Source organism: Rhodnius prolixus, unplaced genomic scaffold (genome assembly GCF_049639745.1).
Source record: "Rhodnius prolixus isolate KJV_2025 unplaced genomic scaffold, Rpr scaffold_37, whole genome shotgun sequence".
Taxonomy (NCBI): domain Eukaryota; kingdom Metazoa; phylum Arthropoda; class Insecta; order Hemiptera; family Reduviidae; genus Rhodnius; species Rhodnius prolixus.
In genome coordinates this window covers 782,538-800,654 of record NW_027411587.1, presented here as the reverse complement: position 1 = coordinate 800,654, position 18,117 = coordinate 782,538, and the positions used below count along the sequence as shown (strand labels likewise).

The 18,117-nt window shown below is 33.0% G+C and overlaps 1 long non-coding RNA gene across 2 annotated transcripts in view; it reads right to left on the bottom strand.

Annotated features, from left to right (window-relative positions):
- Positions 1-18,117, bottom strand: part of LOC141448468 (uncharacterized) — a 101,810-nt gene that overhangs the window by 22,025 nt on the left and 61,668 nt on the right. For both annotated transcript variants that reach the window (XR_012455067.1, XR_012455068.1), the window contains exon 2: positions 6,881-7,088. This is a non-coding gene — a long non-coding RNA (uncharacterized lncRNA). The remainder of the gene's footprint in view (positions 1-6,880; positions 7,089-18,117) is intronic.

Genomic DNA, 18,117 nt, shown 5'->3' with positions numbered 1-18,117 from the left:
TTAATATTAAGGCCAATGCTAGGTTGTACTTGTTGGGTCGATCTATTTTGAAAAGTAACAAGTAAAAACGACTGGAAAAAGTAGAAACTGTCGCCTAATTTCACAAGGATGCTGCTGTTACTGTATTTGACAGTTAATATTAAGGCCAATGTTAGATTGTACAAGGGGGCCGATCTATTTTGAAAAATAAGAAGCAAAAACGATTGGAATAGGTGGTAGTTGTCCCCTATTTCTCAGGAACGTCGCTGTTTTTGCATTTGGTCGTTAATATTAAGGCCAATGTTAGATTGTACAAGTGGGGCCGATCTATTTTGAAAAATAAGAAGCAAAAACGATTGGAATAGGTGGTAGTTGTCCCCTATTTCTCAGGAACGTCGCTGTTTTTGCATTTGGTAGTTAATATTAAGGCCAATGTTAGATTGTACAAGTGGGGCCGATCTATTTTGAAAAATAAGAAGCAAAAACGATTGGAAAACTTGGAAGTTGTCTCCTATTTCTCAGGAACGTCGCTGTTTTTACATTTGGTAGTTAATAATAAAACTAATTCTATATTTTACTTTTTGGTTGGATTTTTTTGGATGAATAAAAAGTAAAAACAATTAGGAATAGAAGTAATGTTGCAACTACTTCATGGCAATGTATAAATTGTAGAGGATGAGTCTGCTTATATTGAAAATTTATTGTAGGTTAGATCTATTTTGAAAAATAAGAGGAAGGAATATTTGGAAAATGAAGAAATTTGGTCTAATATTACTGGAATGCTGATGTTTCTGTGTTAGTCAGTTAATATTAAGCCTAAGTTAGATCGTAACGTGAATGGCCCATCTAATTTGCAAAATAAGAAGCAAAAACGATTGGAAAAGGTGGAAGTGGTATCCTAATTTCTCTGGGACGCCGCTGTTTTTGAATTTGGTAGTTCATATTAAAGCAAATGTTAGAATGTACATGAACGACCGATCTAATTGAAATCTGTTATGAATGGCATATCTGTTATGAAAATTAGGTGTTAGGACCACTGTAATAAACGGAAATCTTCTCGCTTTTGGGCTAGAATTGTTTTGTTTCAGTATTTGTCAGTTAATATTAAGGCCAATGCTAGGTTGTACTTGTTGGGTCGATCTATTTTGAAAAGTAACAAGTAAAAACGACTGGAAAAAGTAGAAACTGTCGCCTAATTTCACAAGGATGCTGCTGTTACTGTATTTGACAGTTAATATTAAGGCCAATGTTAGATTGTACAAGGGGGCCGATCTATTTTGAAAAATAAAAAGCAAAAACGATTGGAAAACTTTGAAGTTGTACCCTACTTTCCAGGAACGTCGGTGTTTTTGCATTTGGTCTTTAATATTAAGGCCAATGTTACATTGTACAAGTAGGGTCGATCTATTTTGAAAAATAAGAAGCAAAGACGATTGGAAAAGGTGGTAGTTGTCCCCTATTTCTCAGGAACGTCGCTGTTTTTGCATTTGGTAGATAATATTAAGGCCAATGTTAGATTGTACAAGTGGGGCCGATCTATTTTGAAAAATAAGAAGAAAAAACGATTGGAAAAGGTGGTAGTTGTCCCCTATTTCTCAGGTGCGTCGCTGTTTTTGCATTAGGTAGTTAATATTAAGGCCAATGCTAGGTTGTACATGTTGGTTCGATCTAGTTTGAAAAGTAACAAGTTAAAACGACTGGAAAAGTAGAAACTGTCTTCTAATTTCACAAGAATGCTGCTGTTACTGTATTTGTTGTTTTTTACTATATTTTAGTTGAGTGGTTAGCGAATACTGGATTCCAACACGGAGGGCCAATGCAAGGTTGTACATGTGGGGTCGATCTATTTTGAAAAACGAGAAGTTAAAACCATTGGTAAAAGTATTAACTGTCGCCTAATTTCGCAAGAATGCTGCTGTTACGGTATTTCACAGAGTTTCACACGAGCGAATGCAGTAAATACTCGGAAATCTTACTAGTTTCTGTAATTATGCAATATAAAAAATAAAAATTAATAAATTTGCATACATTTTTAAACCTTCTTTTTAAGCGAGATCATCTAATACTTATGATTTTAACAGTAATCAAGAATAATTTCATGTTTATTTGTATTTTATTTAATTTTTCTGTTTATTTTAATTTTTGTTTTTATCCTTTAATGAAACAAGCACAATTATATTGATATATGGTATCGCATTTGTTGAATAATTTAGATGTTATATATATATGTTATAATGATATAATGACTTATTTTTGTTGAGGGGCAACCAAAGCAAAATTCATAGAAAACTTACGTATCTACCGTTTCATTTGTTTAGTCACTTTATTCAGATAAGTAGAGAATTGAATTTATACTTTAGGCAGATCAGGCTTATAATTTACGGCAATTTGAATAATAATAATTAAAAAATAGAAATCTAATGACACTTTATGAAGTCCCGTCAAGTAAGTTTTTGCGATCTTCTGGAATAGCATTAATTAAGTTACTACAAGTTTTGAAGGGTACGCTTTGCCAAACTTTTATAATTAAGATAATTAAAACAGAAAACGGTTTTTCAAGTTTTCTTTATTTTTTTTTTTTTTTTACTTTTCAAGTGGCATTTTATTTTCTAAAGCTAGATATTGCTAAGGAGGTTTAAGATAAAGCTGTGCTTTGATTCAAAGGTATATTTATCAGGGGGGGGGTGAATTCACTAAGTTAAAAGGGAGTGTCCAAGGAAGAAGGCCAAGCGAACTCTCTCCGGATAGTATAATCTTAGAGATCTATTTGATCTTGGATATTGATAATAATATTGAAATAAAGGCATATCTGTTTATGATTTGGCGATGTTGATCAAATACTAAGTGTGGAAACATTGATACAATAATATTGACAATAGGTTTGTTGGTGAAATTTAACGGTTTAGTATAATGCAATGAGAATAAACGTTAATTCTATAAATGGAGTGAATAGAGTTTTCTGTTATCAATAAGAAAAATAAAGTAAAGTAGTAAAGTAATTGCCTATTTTTTCAGGCTTACGACTACCAATTAGGTTTCGTGGACAGAGGCGACTAGCGAACATACTTTACTGTAAATTTCTTTTATTAACCATTAAATAAAATCCAAGGCCTAAGACTGGGAATCGAACCCAGTACCACAATACATATTAGCTTTACAGGTCTCGCCTCTAACCACTTGGCTAACGTAGCACCTTTGAATTATTTCTACATATGATTAATGATTTAAGTTTTGGCAGAAGTTTATGCAAATGCCACCTATGAAACTGTTAGAATTTTATGTACTTTTTTTACTGTGGGAGTCTTCCTTAAGAAATAGAAAGCCGATTAGAAGGGAATGCAATACTTTTCCCTTTTTTTTGCAATGAGAAACTTGTCCATTCTTTTTTTTAAAGTTTTGCAAGTCGGAAGTTTGATTTTGGCAATGAACTTTTAGTTTTATTATTATACACTTAGATAATAATTTACTCAGTTAAATGAAAGCAACATTTCTGAGAAATTAAGACTTTTTCTTTAATTTTGATTCTCCTACCAGGATGCAAATAAAATCAAAGGGAAGTAACGATAAATGTTGGGTTAGTTGGTTGTTCATTTTTACTCAAACTTTCTGTATTAATGAGGGTTGGAATGTATTAAAGCAGAAAAAGAAGGTGCTATAGAACAAATAGGAGATAAAAGTTTCAGTTGTGCTTCATTAAAGGTTCGAATAGCCGGGTAGATTTGCATAAAGCTGGTGGCGAAACTCCCAACATAACTTCACAATTAACATAACTGTCCCTGGTTATATGAACTCGCTCAAAGGCACTAAACACTTCACCTACTTTTCATCGCTTTAGAAAAGTTACCTCTTTGTATTCTGGCACCTAATAGAAGTTATAACTCTATAAATTCAGCTTTATTAAATTTAGTTAAGTAAATTGTTTTTATTCAATAATACTGAGACCAACATAACTATATTAATTTTATTTTTTATTTTTTGGATAACTTAAAGAAATTTCTCCCAGTTTCTAAAAATCTTCTCTTCCCTAACTACACAATTTAATGGCAAATAACTTATATTAAGTGTTTAAGGGAAACATTTTGGAATATCTGAGTTAAAGAATTGGTAGAGTTTAGATGAGGTCTGTTTTGTGCGTTTCCTGAAAAAATCTAGAAGAGTTGGCGTAAACAAATATTGATTATCTTGCGCTGATTATTGCAATTCTAATCTTGCGTTAAATTAGTTATTGTGGCCAGAGATGGCAGCACATACTTCAGTAATTAATTTTTGGTTTTATCAAATAAAAAGTAGCTAAAGGCAGGATTCGATCTGGGGTTCTCCCACGGTTTGTAACCACCACATTAAAACCAGCCTTATTAACATTATTATAAAAGCTATTATTATTATATGGTTGAAAATACTGTGAAAATAAAGGAAAATTGTTTTATAAAGGGCTCCGCCAAGCTTTTCCCTAGAAATGCCATATATTTGATATCCCTGAGAAAGTCTTTTAAACGTTTTAAAACTATTAAATGGAGGATTTTGGAGAATCGTTGACTTAAAGTATACATTACAAGTAGTAAATATTCTCTTAGGATCAGCAAAAAAATTGTCATTTAGAATAAATTAGAGAGTCCTACAATCGTAGGTCATAAGATGTATCTTACATATTAAGAGAAAACAAAAATGGAAGTACCTAAGACATTAAAATCCAAATCCTACCTACCTGGATGAGTTGGAGTAGTTTTAGTAAGCCGGTTTAGTAAGTGATACTGGTTGATTGAGTTTTGTTAGTGATTCTGGTTGATTGATTGAGTTTGTTATTGATTCTAGTTTTTCAACTGACATTTTTATATTTGCTTTGATTATCAGAAAAAAAAAATTTCTGACCAGACCAGTGAAAATGACAGCTGCAAAAAAAAAAAAAAGAGAACGATTTTGAAACATTCAATAAGTGGCCAATGTAAAAGTTAATTGAAAAAGCAATCATTCAACTGTGAGTAAAAAAAGGTGTAGGTTGAATTGAAATTCAGAGAAATAACACAATTAACAATTTCTTTAAATGTTAAATTTTAAAGTTATAAAAAAAATCTATATTGTATATTATAGGAACCAGGGGTTCTATCCCTTTCAGCGTAAGGGTAAAGGGAAAAAACAGTGAAGGCTTTTGCATTTTGAGTCAGTTTGAACACAGTTCGACAGTTCGAGTAGCATGTAAAAGAATAATAACTGACGGTGTGGTTTTTATATTTCTATAAGAGTTTAGTTTTGATTTTGTATAAAGTACAATGTTTGGATAATTAAAGTAAAAAGTATTTATGTATTTTATAAATAGAATATTACTATCTATTTTTAAAAAGAATAATTGCTCTTAGTGCAGGTGAGTATGTTGTGGTAGGTTATAATAGCTAGGAACGTCTTCGTCCTGCAAGACTTCTCTGTACCGGCCTAAGATATATAGCGTGTAATATTGGAGGTAGCCTACATGTTGACAGCACTAAGGCAGGGATGGAGTTTGGCCAAAACGTTACGCCAACCAACCAACCAACCAATAACACGGTTTCAGCCCGGCTACTCACACTCTATCTCTAACAGAGAACTTTGAAATTATATTCTCAGGGCTTATATATCTGAGAATATATATCCTTGGATGTTGGTATTCATTTAGAAAGCTGTGTTGGCGACATATTTACATACAAATACGAGAGGATAGACAACTAGGGGCCAGTTTGCATAATGTGTGGCAGAGAGAGAAATCTTTCATATTAGTATTGTGATTTAGAGGGCGAAGCCAGAAGCAGCGCCCTCAGCACATTTCTTCATTATTAACTCTCAATGAATAGTTTGTCAGAATTAATCAAACCAGTCTTCCTGATTTCCAATGAAATACTCAGTTTTATCTTCTCAAGAAAAAGATAAAATAAATAAACATCAAGAATGGAGATAAAATATTTAATTGATCTCACTTCATTACACTGTAATTAGGCACAGTGGTAACTTTTAGCACTTGTTATATTAACGTGTGGGAATATCTAAGTTTAAGCATAAATAAGATGCCTATGTCTTTTCCTGTACGACGAATTATGACGATTCTTTGAATCTCCAATTGGAAACTCCAATACACCTAACTAGCTGCACTTATTCAAAGAAGATTTGGATGCTTGGGTGTGGCCCTCCAGGATATATACATTCTGGAACTTCTTAAATATCTAATGAGAGGTAGATGAGGGAGTAATCTCGCAAGGCACTTATAGGTGGGCACATTAGTTTTAGGTTAGTCACATGCACAACCTCTTTCTCCCTAAAATAGCAAACTATAGCAAAACTTAAAAATCTTTTACTACTCTTACATCAAACCTGCGAGAGTCAAGCAACTTCATGGTGTATCTCAATCTAGCGACTGTTTGGCTGCAATCCCCATATCCAGGCATGGAACTACAATAATCCTAAATTTTATATAGGAATCGCTTATTACGAAGCTATAAAACCAGCATAAATCTAATAATAAACTAATTTTAGATTTAATACTTTATGCCTAATAATAAAAATTGTTTAGAAGATTTTCAAAGATGTGATAAATCGAAAAAAATACTTTTTATCAAAAATATAATAAAATAGAATAAAGAAATAGTTTGCAAAAACAAAATGTACGGAAAAAAATAGTCATAAATATTTTCTTTTGAATTCCTGAAAATGTATATATTGTTTAATAGATTCATCCAAAGCAATTTAAAACAAAAGCCATTAAATAGCAAATATTTTTTAGTGCGTGAACATAAAATGAAATCATCACAATTCTTTCTTTACAATTTCCCACAATTTAACATAGAAGAGATAAATAAAGAAAAAGAAAGTAAAAACAAATTTCTACTATATAAAGAGTCTTTTCCTAACTTTAAGGTAAAGAGAGAGATGTACTAACCTGGGGAACTCCGGAAAAGAGGATTTACTTTGAGAATTGAATGGTTGATTTGGACAACCTGGGCTCTTTTTTTTAGTCAGTTTGTAAGGGGAAGATTTTATCCATGAATGGTCGCTGTTGGCCTTCTTCCTTCCAACACGAACTTCTCTCCTCCTTTCCCCTCTGGCGGCTATTCAATCTGTCTGAAACGAGCTGTTCAACAACTTTCCTGCAATCAAAGCAGAGAAACATGTTCAATATGAAATAGCACTATTATTTTTTAGTTTTATTTATAGATATAAAATTGTTTTAGGGTAGATGAGTATACTATTTGTTCACAAACTCGATATAGTATTTCTCTTTTATTTCTTCTGATATAAGGTACTCGTATCTAAAAGACTTAGTTACCACATAGTTACCAACAATAGCCTCTTCATTAGCAAAATCTGATTTTTAAAAGCAAAAGAATTTACCTATTATTATCATAAATGATATTTGTCTTAACATTTGGATTGAACTAATTGTTCAGTTTACACATCAAATTTTAAATCCCTTATTCACTCTTAAGCACATGAAATAATTTTACAAAAGACATTATCAGAACACAATTGTAATAATTTATACATATGTAGTAATTTATTGCAAAAGAATTATCAGTACTGCCAAAATTCTCTCCCTCTTAAATCAAGTATTTAAGAACCGGTCTATCTTGCTTTCTTCTTTCACTTTCAGTTACCATTATAAGCGAAATTTTTGCGATTGTATAAAATTTTCCAAATTGTACGTACACTAGTCAAACAACAACTGAGGCACCATCACATAAAAGATCAAGTGACTTTTGAATATTTTCAGTTTTTCTTGATTTTGCACGGAAAACGCTTTTTTTTCCACAACTTTACTTACATATCAACGCAATTACAGGTCAGATCAGATGTATTTTTCTGGAAAATATGATCCTACTAGTCCATACGTGCGCAGAAGTTTCATAGAACTTTTACTGAACTATTGCTATAGAGATTCGGGAGCTAGTTGTCTAAAAAGAGACCATCTAAAGGCAATATACGTCTAGACTGGAATCCATGACCTGAGGGTTGCTACTTCAGTGTTTTCTGCCATTGAATCAAAGCTGTTTTCTAAAACATAAATCCACTCGTTTCGTTTTGGTAACAAAAATGTTTTTTTGTTTTTAAGATTCTGCGCATAAAAACAGTTACACAATAACACAACAATTTCGAAAATTGCACCGTACTGTCTCTTGCATGGTATAAGAGAACGCAATAGGAATAGAATTAAGAACTAAGCACAATTAAAAACAACATGTCCAGCATATAAAATAATGACTATTTTAAGAAAGAAAATACATACACCATCCTAAAAACTAACAGCCCATTACATATAACTTCATAAACCTTACAAGACGCAAATATAGTTTAAAAAAAGCGTAAAAGAAGTGGAATATAGTAGTATGTTCCCATTTTGGCTGGCTCCACAAGGATTGTATAAATCGTAAAACGCGACGCTCTTGAAATACAAGTTTTCATCTTTAAAATTTATTATTATATTTTTTTTTTTTTAAAAAAAAAGCGCACCGTCTAGGCCTTGTTGCTAGCGTGAAAATATATTGTATATGCTCTTAGCAAAGGATTGGAGCAAAAACTGAAGGAACATTAAGACAAAAAATATTCTCTATTTCTTCATTACGCTTTTAGTATTGTGATGATTTTTTTTTTTTTTTTTTTTTTATAGCTGCTGTATCTTATGGTAACGCTGAATCTTGGTTGATGTAAATATAATTCCAAGCTAAAATTTATTATTTCACTCTCAGGTCGTGTATCCTGTTATTCCTCGTGGTCGTCTCGTACTCCATAGTTTTCAGTGGGTTACCCAACATCAATATGATGTAACGCAACAAGTTCATCTTTTTTCTTTTATAAAGTAGGCAGCTGCAACACTTCACACAGTTATAAATAAGGGTAAAAAATCAAAATAAAATAAAGAAAGAACTAATTTGAAGAACCCAGAGAATCTATACATCTAAGATTTGTTGTAACCACAAGCAGCTAACGATGCATCTACAACTAGCATTTACATATACAGCGATGTAGATTTTTAGAAAGGCTAAAACCATATCCACTGAGACCTCAAAGATCTATGGCGTTACCCAGCATAATGATTAGATATCAATTAAAATCCCAATCTGAGTGGAATAAAACAACCAAAAAACAAACTTTAAATACTGTCTACCTTTCTTAGAAAACGATTTGAAAAAATTGGGTATTGGAATTCAGAAACTCTTCATCAAAAACCTATTAGATTTCTCAGTCCTTTATAGAGTCCTCCATATACTGCAAGATTTGAATTTTACAAGACCTGAAAAAAAATTAACCACTGTAGAATACCAAGAAATGTCACTTCAGAAGGTTATCCATAACACTTTCCCCAGGAAACCCACCGAAAAGGAATTTCCAGTAAAAACTGATTGTTCTTGTTTGCACAGTTCTTATGACAAGTTTAAAGAGTTATGATTTCGAGAAAATCTGGAAAACTAAAGATAAAAAATTATTCAATGTTTTTCAGACCTGGAATTTTAGTAACTCATTTATTGTTCATTAATAATCCATAATGTGATGGAACTATATACAATACATATAAAGGCACTTTAGGATCAAGCCAGACCCATCCTCCGGAGGCAGTTCTTGCATTATAAAGTGCACTTTACTGAAATGTTTTAGAAGGAATGTACTAACCCTGCGTATGAGTGAATTTTATTGCCATGTTTAATGAACATTGTTGGAATCGCAAAATCTCTCAGATGAAGCTAATTTTGTTTGTGGGATGTTTATGTTTCAAAAGCAAAACAAGTTGGAGCACCAAGGAGTTTCATTTTTTACTTAGAATCTTCTCATAAAATTTTCTAGTATCCACTTTTTCTGACACAGGTGTTTCAATAATTTTTTTGTTTCCATAATCCACTATTATAACTATTCACCATTGTAACGCTTTCTCTTTGAGCTGTAGGAAAAAGTAAAAACATATTAATATTAAATCTAATGCGACCACTTCGGATAAACTAAACTGATTGAAGTTAGCAAGTTCGTTCCTCGATATTCCAACTTATTTTTTACAGAATGTTTACTGTAGAGAAAAATAGGGTGAAGTAATTCTATGATGATAGAACGTATTGTACCAGATCAAATTAAAGTTTCCATGTTTTCTAATAAAATATTGTTTTCCACCATTGCTGTCGAACTAAAAACTCGGCAGAATACTTTTAACATACCTGCAATAGAATTTCTCTGCTAACAAATGATGCTTGTTAGCAACAGCCAATAGTAGTGTGAAGGTTGACATTAAGTCTACTTCCTTTTGTTTTTATTCTTTGGTATGTATTGCTATTGATTGGAGAGAATTTCTTGTTTCGAAGAAATAAAAATACATAACTACGACTCGCAACCAGTCGACATTGTATCAAACGTCGCAACCTCTGTTGTAAATGTAATGAAATTTTCTTCGAAAATAAAATAATAAAACAAACTCCTTATTAGCTTTCTTTAAAAGTAAAAGTGAAGTAAACAAATTCTGTCTAAACAACGGTCACACTTATAAATTATTTTTAACTTAATTATTCCGGGTCTAAATGTGATGCAAAGCCGTCCTGTTGCTTTTTTCACTTCATATCTTCTTAGCCTTGGGATAGCGTAAGGGCCTCCTAGAGGGAGAGAAAATCCAAGTGCAGCCAAATATTGTATTTATTGACGTTAAAGTTGCAAATGATAATTCATATTAAGTATGTGGTTGCAAATGGCAAAAAAAAACTTTCAATGCTTCGTCAGAGATTGTTGGATATTCTTTTTTAACTCCAATCCAAAAAGTAGCTAAACTTTTCTTGGGAAATTCAAGTTTAAGACTTCAGCATCAGCAGAAACTTCTCAAATTCTTCCTGTGCCTATGATGATAAATGTTTCACTTGATCCATTTCTATCAGGAATGGTTTCAATACCCAAACAAAATGATTAGATTCAATATCTGAATGTGGATATTTTTGGAATTGATTTTCTAAGTTGTCCAACTGACCAACTATAATCTGTTGTACTTCCTGAAGTCAGTTTAAACTTAAATTATTATCAATAATAAAGTCACTCATACTGCTACTTTATATTAATTTATAAAAAGTTAATGGTTAAGTGCGAGCTTCCGCTCCATCCACGAGAGCTAATTTGGTACTTTGAAGTTATGGCTCGTCGAAAAAAGTAGTCTGCACTATTACTTTACTTTTTTCCTTCACTGACTGAATGTACATAATTAAAAGAACTGGAACACTAGAGTCTTTTGCTCTATCTTATTTGAAATACTTGTCATTTTCTATTCCAATTTTAATAATAAAACTGGCAAGAGAAAGTAAAAATTTGCACCCATTTGTGCAAAAGTGGATAGATAAATAAACAGGCGTACATACGAGAACAGCATTTACAAGTAATTTGTTTACTTAAGGTGTGGAATGGCACGGTAGACATACAGAGCGTCCCGGCCGGCGGCGCCTCTACACACATGTGGGTCGCGTCCTACGCTCGTGAGAGGAATATTGAGAAGTAAGTTTTTCTCCCACTTTTTTTCTGCCTCGCTCGCATACAATTCTAGGCTGCAGCATGCTTGGCGAACACTGAGAGAGAGTTCACCACGGAAGTGACAGAGGTGGGTTTCCTATAAATATTAACAACCTCTCGTACTTACACAACTTTTATTTCCGACCTAGTAAGATAACCTTTATGCATATAAATCGCCATCGCTATTAATATTGCGGTAGTCAGAACGGTGGGTGTAAGACATGCGATTTTCAGCCACCAAGGAAAGAGAGGTGGCGTCCAGACTGGAAATTGGCCGTGTGATAAATTGGCAACCACTGGACTCAGCCAAGTCCCGCTTTGCCAAGTGACCTCACACACAAAGCCTACAATATTATTATTTCAATTACATTTTTTCAGAGAGACATAAATTATAGAATTAGTAATAAAATAAAAATTAATTAATATATTTATAAAACAAGTGTCATACCCACGGGAAACAATTTAAAATAAAGTTCCAAAAAAACATAAATACTATTCTGGCAGCTGATTGATGGCAGCATTTACACATAGCTCTTTGAGTTCATAACAAACAACAAGATAAGTCTATAAACATTCAATATACTAAAGAAGCTTCGTAAGAAGAATGTAAATGGCTGATTTGCTAGCTCAAGAGGCCAATAACAAAGGAAACAAAAAATTATACTCACATTAAAATAATAATGATACAGCAGTAACATCCCGTCCAGTGGACTAAAAAGCAATGTTGCCGTAACATGTAACACAGAATATAAGAATTCTTAAACCGTATGTTCAGATAAAAACTTTGCTATTGTTTGAAATTCTGTTCATAAAGAAATAGGTTTTCATGGGTATTCTGGAAAGCAGGCTTCCTTAAAAAAAATAGTTAAATACTAAAGTGATAGTACCCTATATTGAAGCCAACATGATGGGGCAAACATTCTGACTATAATTGAAAGTAAAAGTGATATAATTAAGCTACTTATTCATATTAAGATGTTCGTAATATTTTCTGTTAAATGTTATGTACTTGAAAGGTATTTAGGTACTGTAATTTAGTAATTGGTTGCTAACATTATTGCTAATAAAACACTTCATTATTTTAGCCGAATTGGGGCGGTTTAAATAGTAAAACCTGAGTTGGTTAGGTATATGTAGGTACAGTGTTTTGGTGTTGATGACTGAGTAGATATGAGAGTGGCCATGTGCTGAACAGTGGAGGGACTGTATTTATTAGAACAGAGAACCCTTACTTGTAAGCAGCAGCCTGGCAGGTCGTAAGTAGTGCATGCCGTTCTACCTTCGTCTTTCTCTTCAATTTCAGCTACCAATTTGTAGCTACCTCCCTCCTCCATGTACACCCTCCATGTAACCAGCAGTCACTCACTCACCCTCCTCTTGGATTACCATTACATCTGCTTAACCTTGCCTCTGCTTCCACAACTTACAGCTCAACCTTAACTACTTACACTTCTTTTATGTTCTGAGTACAATATGGAGGTACATACATTGTGTAGTAAATGTTCTCTCTCTTTCTCTTGGTTCCGTTTTGGGACCTCTTTAGTTTAATATATACATATATTAACAATATTTATTATTCAATAAACTATTGCAAATATAGTCTCTATGCAAATGATATGCAGATTTACCATCACTGTCCACTGTCTAGATTAGTACAAGGCCAAACTTAATTCTCATGTGTACTCAATTCGTGCTAAGGCTAAGTAAAATATTAGTTTTAACATTTCCAAAGCCTAAGTTTGTCGGAAGAACCAGATATTTCAACCAAATACATAGATAATTCTACAAAAAATTCTAATTTAATCAATTTCGTAGTTGATGCAAACTGTTTGGGTGGCATAATCATTCATAAACTTTGTACCAACTAAAAGTACAAATAAATTAACCCGGCCCATTTTACTTGAGAAAACAGCTGCCAGTAACTCTTGTATTTTGGCATTTGTTGTTGTTGTTTTTTGTTAGTTGGAGTATTGATTTTTAAGTCAAAATAGTTAGGTTACAGCTAGAAACTCTTGGAACTGAGTCTTGGCAGCCCAGGCTAGTGGAATAGCTAACACGTGATGACTTTTCCGGTCCAAAAGCAGCTTTAAAGGTAATGACAGGGAAATCTGCATGATGAACTTGTCATTAGTTCAGTCATTAGAAATCGCCCAGATAATGACTTACGACCGCCCGAAAGCTTCCACTTCCTCCACCACATCTACTTAAACTTAAAAACTAGTTGAAAACTAACAAAACTTAAATTTCCGAAAAAAATTCAAACTCGCACGTTACGGTTAACAGTAATCAGACAGTAAACTGCCTCAAGGTAATAATTAAAAAAAGAAAAAACATACTAAATTGAACAGAAGAAAAACGGCAAAAGTTAAAAGATAGCAGTAAGTTATTGGTACGGCGTATAAAAATGATGGGGCACAACCGATGTGAAGTATGACAGTCATGAATATGGAAAACAGCGAGTAAACAGAGTGCGACGGTGTCCCGGGAACAAAGTTGATGCTGGGGCAGACCTAGCAGGGGTAGTATCTGCTTGGTTTGCATGCGATGATACTGCTCTACAGGAGATATATATAGTTTTTATACGGTCATAACACTCAGGTCAAACTAGCCAGAGTATCCTAACGAAATATGATATGCTATTCATATCGGAACAAGGGATTTATGTTAGCATCTTTCAATTTATTGTAAATGGCTATCTAAAATAGATAAATTAGTCACGAAAAATTAGTATAGTATTTCTTTTATTTGAAATTCACATCAGTGTTTTATACTGTACAGTCTTGTCAGTACTTGTACTTAATAAATAAATAATTAATATGGTAAAGACAGTTTGAACGTTTAGCATTGTTAGTCTTGAAAGATAATCAAGCATTGTTGATTACCATTAGGCCGTAATAAGGTCGTTTGAGAAGATAATGCCTGTGCTAGAGAGCTAGAGAATGAGCTTGGAGTCCGGAGTTTCTAGATGGGAATAAGTCCAAAATACACAATCTAATGCGGGAGATTTTTTTTTTTAAATTAGCTAGATCAAATTCAGCATTTTATGAAGAAAAGCTAATTTTCAAGCTTATATATTCTCAAAGTGCATTAAGATAATTCCTATTAGTTTGCTGCCCAAATCGTAATATGTTCTCTTCTTTTTATTTATTCTGGTGAAGCAAAAACTACTGTTATGCGATTAGTGACGAATAGAGCGAAGAAAATCTTTATCACAATTACCAATTCAGGGAAACTGGAGGTCGTTTACTGATTGATAAGAATATAGTTGTGTTATAATCGTTAATTAACCTAAATTCAAGAATTCTTGAAGTGAACGGAGTCACACATTTAATGGATCCGAAGATATCGATAAGTTTCTTCATGTAATCTGTAATTCTCTTATATGAAGAGATTTACTGTTGATGTTAAATACAAATTCATTATGCTTATGTTAATCAAAGCTACTTCTGCTTAAAAACCTTATAATCAATTGCCCAGGATTTGCGAGCTAGTATCAGTAAGATATACTGGACAGGAACTTCCTCCTAAAATAAAATTTAAGTATTTGGCAGACTTAATACAAGGTGTGAATAAAACTGCTTTTCTTATCTACTTCAGAAAATTTATATCATTCAAAGATTATAAACAAGGAAATCTCTATGAAATCACTCATGCTTTCATTAAGTTGGAAAGAATTTCAATAATGTAAAGATTAGTTGTTCGGCTAGAAATATATAGTCAGTACCTTAGTGGGAGTTTGTAAGTTGTGCATTTATGAAATTCTGGGTTTTGCAGAATTGTCTGAAAGTGCAATTAAAGGACTTTTATTCCTTCAAATTAGACGATTTTCAAAAGAAAAAAAAACCAATGAGTTTGATAAAGCTTTGTACCAGTTTTGTTGGAGAATTTTCCAAAATAGCCGTTTAAAATATACTAGGATCTAAATGGAGCCGAGTGTTCACTTTACTGTAATGAAAGTAACTAAACATTTAAATATAAGTTCTAGATTTAATGAAACTTTGGCTTGACTAAGGGACTTAAATAAGTAATAAGAAGCATTCGAATGATTTTTTCCAAATTTATTTACTACTTTTTAGAAAATAATTGTCATAAGTTGCGGAAAAAGAATAATGACACAGAGCAGGTGAAGTAAGGAATTAAGACCACGGTTCGTATATAAATGGTAACAACAGTAGGAACTAATTCGCCCACAATGTTATCGTTATTACCTGTCAAAATGTTGGAACAATGTTTGTAATTCAGTAAAGTGATAAATTGGAATAGTTTCGTAATTAGAAATATATCAGATAAAGGCCTCTAGCAGCATATTAATCTGGATATTAACTCATCCGGGCACAATGTGTATATGCTGGAACTGTACAATCCACTTTATACCATCTATATTAAATTAAACAATTATTATCATGGAACTACATTAATCACCATTTTTCTATTTTACTTCCGATAAGAGTAAGTTTAGGAGAAATGTTCTGTGGGTTTCTTTTTCTGAAAATTTTGCTGTAATTATTAAATTTAGCAAAATACTAATCAAAAGAAGCCGAATATCGGGTGTCTCTCCAGAAAGTGAGTATCTTTGGTCTTATCTAACTTTCAACGGAAGTTCCTGACTTTCCAGAAACCATTCTTCTTGCCTAGGCAGATAACACTGCAATTCTTTTGCCTCAAAGGGACAAAACATTAGTGCAGAACACCGAAACCTCCAATCCCATGCCACATCCTTAGAAAAGGGGGTTTAAAAGATGTAATTAAACCAAATTCGAGACCATGGGTTTCTCCTCCGCCACATCACTCTCCTTCTCCTTTACTACAATTTATTTCCTATCCTACCCACCAATGTGGTACACCACTTAGACAACAACTAAATCGGTACCCACGCATAAGAATAAAAAAAATCCGCAGACTTTTTACTGAAAAGACTTCTTGTCAACAGATACCGTCTCTTCCTAAGCAATAAACTACCAATAGGCAATCCAATGTAAAACGTATACAAAACGCAATTAAATAAATTGTAGGTTCAACAACCATTCAAATGTAATTCAGGATAACAATCCTGAACTTCCACAAACAAACCTTTTATGTCAACCTTATTATTACTTTTTTAAAGTATTTCAATGACCTGGTGATTGACATACCGAATTTTCGGTGTACCAGTGTTTGACATGGGGTAGGACCAGTGATTGACAACAAGTATATTCCTGAAAAGACCTAAAAAATTCAAAATACCTAAATCACTGTTCCACTTAGATTTATAACAAAAAAATCAGTCTTATTAATAATTAAAAACAATCGGTTTTTAAATTGGCCTACTTAAATAATGTAATATTTTTCAACATTACGCTTTTTCATGCAGTTATTGACGATCAACCCTTATACAACTATCTTACCGGAGAGTTTTAATTTCGATCAAACCTTCTAGGACATCTGCGTCATACAATTATCGAGAAACTTCATTATACATAACGTTAAAACTAGTATTGGTTACATTGGTTCGAGAAACAGTTCGCATATCCTACTTGCAATGCTAGGATGACGGTTCCGGAATGCTTTCTACAAAGATGTTCCTGGTAGGTTATTGTTGAAAGGGTTCGGTATGTCTAGTTTATTAATAAGTTGCCACAAACTCATTAGTAGATGGCTTTTAGTGATGTGAAACCCAGCTCTGGCAACGGACGTGATCCACAAAACTAAAAAAAATCCTCAACCGCAGAGGAGAGTATGACCCAAAAAAATTTCAACTCTCAATATCTTCTCAATTAATGGATCTGTACTCAAGAAAACTATAGCATACTACTCAGTAAAACCGAGTGTGTAAGAGCTCCATATTTCATACGAATAATCTGTTCTTTGCTGTGGGATATATAAGAGCCCCATTTCACAGCAAAACCATGACCCAAAAAAATTTCAAATCTCAATATCTTCTCAACTAATGGATCTGTACTCAAGAAAACTATAGCGTACTACTCAGTAAAACAGAGTGTGTAAGAGCACCAAATTTCATACGAATAATCTGTTCTTTACTATGGGAGTTATAAGAGACCCATTTCACAGCAAAACCATGACCCAAAAAAATTTCAACTCTCAATATCTTCTCAATTAATGGATCTGTACTCAAGAAAACTATAGCATACTACTCAGTAAAACAGAGAGTGTAAGAGAACCAAATTTCATACGAATAATCGGTTGTTTACTATGGGAGTTATAAGAGCCCCATTTCACTGCAAAACCATGACCCAAAAAAATTTCAACTCTCAATATCTTCTCAATTAATGGATCTGTACTCAAGAAAACTATAGCATACTACTCAGTAAAAAAGAGAGTGTAAGAGCACCAAATTTCATACGAATAATAGGTTGTTTACTATGGGAGTTATAAGAGCCCCATTTCACTGCAAAACGATGACCCAAAAAAATTTCAACTGTCAACATCTTCTTAACTAATGGATCTGTACTCAAGAAAACTATAGCATACTACTCAGTAAAACAGAGTGTGTAAGAGCTCCAAATTTCATACGAATAATCTGTTGTTTGCTGTGGGGTATATAAGGGCCCCATTTCACAGCAAAACCATGACCCAAAAAAATTTTAACTCTCAATATCTTCTCAACTAATGGATCTGTATTTAACAAAACTATAGCATACTACTCAGTAAAACAGA